Source organism: Peromyscus leucopus, chromosome 1 (assembly GCF_004664715.2).
Source record: "Peromyscus leucopus breed LL Stock chromosome 1, UCI_PerLeu_2.1, whole genome shotgun sequence".
Lineage (NCBI taxonomy): Eukaryota > Metazoa > Chordata > Mammalia > Rodentia > Cricetidae > Peromyscus > Peromyscus leucopus.
Window position 1 is genome coordinate 173,317,363 of NC_051063.1, and position 2,744 is coordinate 173,320,106.

Sequence of the window (2,744 nt, forward strand, 5' to 3'; positions counted from 1 at the left end):
TGCAGTGTCTCTCCTCCTTCTTCCTGTTTCCCCAATTCTCCTCTCTCTTTGTCCCGCCTATACTTCCTGCCTGGTCACTGGCCATCAGTGTTTTATTTATATAGAGTGATATCCACAGCACTTCCCCTTTTCTTTTTGTAAAAAGGAAGGTTTTAATTTTAACATAGTAAAATTACATATAACAAAACAATTATCAAGCAAGAATTACAGTTACAATATTAAAGAAGATGTCCTATCTATCTTATATTTGTGAGTTTAAGGTTTTATATCTAACTTATCTTTTATCATAACTGAGGAAATTACAACTATCTAGTTTTCAACCACATCAAAGACCTGAGAAGGAACATAATGGTACCTGAGAAATGGTAGATGGATGCAAGCAACTTTCAGGAATCTTGCAAGAGTAGACCAAGACAGCTGGCAGCCTGGACAGTCACCTAATGTTTCTCAGCATTGTTGGTGCATTCAAATTGGCTACAGGCCTAGAGTATTTGACAGACCATTTTCAGAAGCAGGAATTCTGAGAGACCATCTTAACCTGTCTTGGCTGAGTACAGTGGTCGCTTTCCTTGTGTCCCGCTTGTCCAGAAAGGACAGCATTGCATTTATACTGTCAGCCATCAAGGCAAGGGCAGTTCTTTGCCCAGTAGGCCATTTTGTGCCAAAAAGACAAACTTCTAAATGGAAATGTCTTAGAAGCCCAACATTCTCTCGGGATCAATTGGTGCAGCCAGGAGCAATTGTGTCTCATGTCAACAGAATTTTAAGTTATTTAAATGCCATATTCTCTAGGTCTATGAAGTGTTTGAAGATTACCTATCTATCTGAAATATATCTATGTATACCTAGAAGACTTAACTAACATGGCTACAAATATGATTATCATAGATGACTAATTATTAATCTATTTTTAATTATCCATTACAATATTAAATGAGTTAAACATAATACCTCAAACAAGAATAGAAATATATATATATATAGTATAACAAAAAACTTCAAGTTTGTATCAATAAACTAAAATTTATACCAATGTAAAACATTTTAAACATAAACTAAAATCTATACCAATGTAAAACATTTTAAACAAGTTCTTCTTTAAAAGTAGGTTCATTAATCTACCCTTTTATCTTATCATCTCCATATCCTCCTATATATCTATATCATATCCCCTTTTCTTTTTTAGAAGGAGATCACATTTATAATCAACCTGTTTTAAATAAAAATATTGTTTTTTTCTGTCCCACACCAGAGGGTTCTTCTGATTTTGGACACAAGAATCTCTTAACCATTTTTTTTTTAAAGCAATATGTCTGGGTTTAGAGGGGGAGTGAGCCAATTCTACCTCTAAAGCCAGCTTGGTATATTGGGGAATTTGGGCGTAGCATCTCTTACTACTTCCTGCTGGAGGGGGGCGCTGTATCTTATGGGGACGCAAAGAAAATTTTAGGCCTATGGGGTAGTTCGTGAGGCTGTATTGTGTGAACCAGTTGCCTTGAAACTGCTCTGGATGTTGGATCATCTGGGCCATGGTGTCATCGGAGACCTTTCAGGGGGTCTTGGCTGGTGAAACCTGATGTATCTTAATCTGGAACAAATGCACAGCCTCTGACTTTCTGTGGAAACAAAAGCAGAACCTCTTTTCCAAAGCAACATATCCTTAAATCCAAATTTTGAAGTCAAGGTACCTTTAAAATATACATTCTGGCATAACTCAACAGCTTTTGCAATCAAATGTTTTTCTTCAGTTACGAATATCAAAGAGAACATAATCCAGATTCTCTGTGTGGTAGCTATCTTTACGTGGCTTATTTTTTATATTACCTTGAGCCTATTGCTTTAAACTGCACCATTCTAAGACTGAAACGGCGCTGTGGCTGCTGGCTCCGCCCACTTCAGCTTCCCAACATGGCAGTGGTACGTTTTCCGCCAGCTCTGGGAGCCATCAACTCTCAGAAATAGTGGGTCTGTGCTTCTAGCAAAGCAGCGTGTAGCCCAGACACCTCTTTTTTTGTTTTGTACTAGCAAAGGCTAAATCCACAATGCAGACGCAGCTTAATGTGCCATTTGCAGAGGCCTCACTCCTGCCACACTGCAGGTCGAGCACACACACCAGGAACCCGCCATAGTAGCTCAAACATGCAGGCTGCCACTAACTTGAGAGAAACAATTAGGAACTGTTTTTAGCTCCGTTTTAGAATTTTTCTTCCCCCGGGTTTTAGGTGGAAACTCTTGCCAACACGTTGGGCACCATTTGTTGCTGGAGGGCTTCTCTCCAGCTTCCACCAAGCCCCACAGTCCCACAATCCACATATAAAATAATCACTCAGACGCTTATAAACTGTATGGCCATGGCAGGCTTCTTGATAACTGTTCTTTTATCTTAAATTAACCCATTTCTATAAATCTATACCTTGCCACATGGCTGGTGGCTTACCGGCGTCTTTACATGTTGCTTGTCCTGGCGGTGGCTGCAGTGTCTCTCCTCCTTCTTCCTGTTTCCCCAATTCTCCTCTCTCTTTGTCCCGCCTATACTTCCTGCCTGGTCACTGGCCATCAGTGTTTTATTTATATAGAGTGATATCCACAGCACAGGGCCGGCAGTTCCTTAGGGTGTGGGGCGGGAGGGGGGGTATTTTATAAGGGAGCTGAGAGACAGAGAACGCAATTGGAGAAGCCCGGGATGGGTTTAAGGAAGCTGTGGGATGACAGCTCCTGGAGGGAGGAGACGAACCTAGATGTCC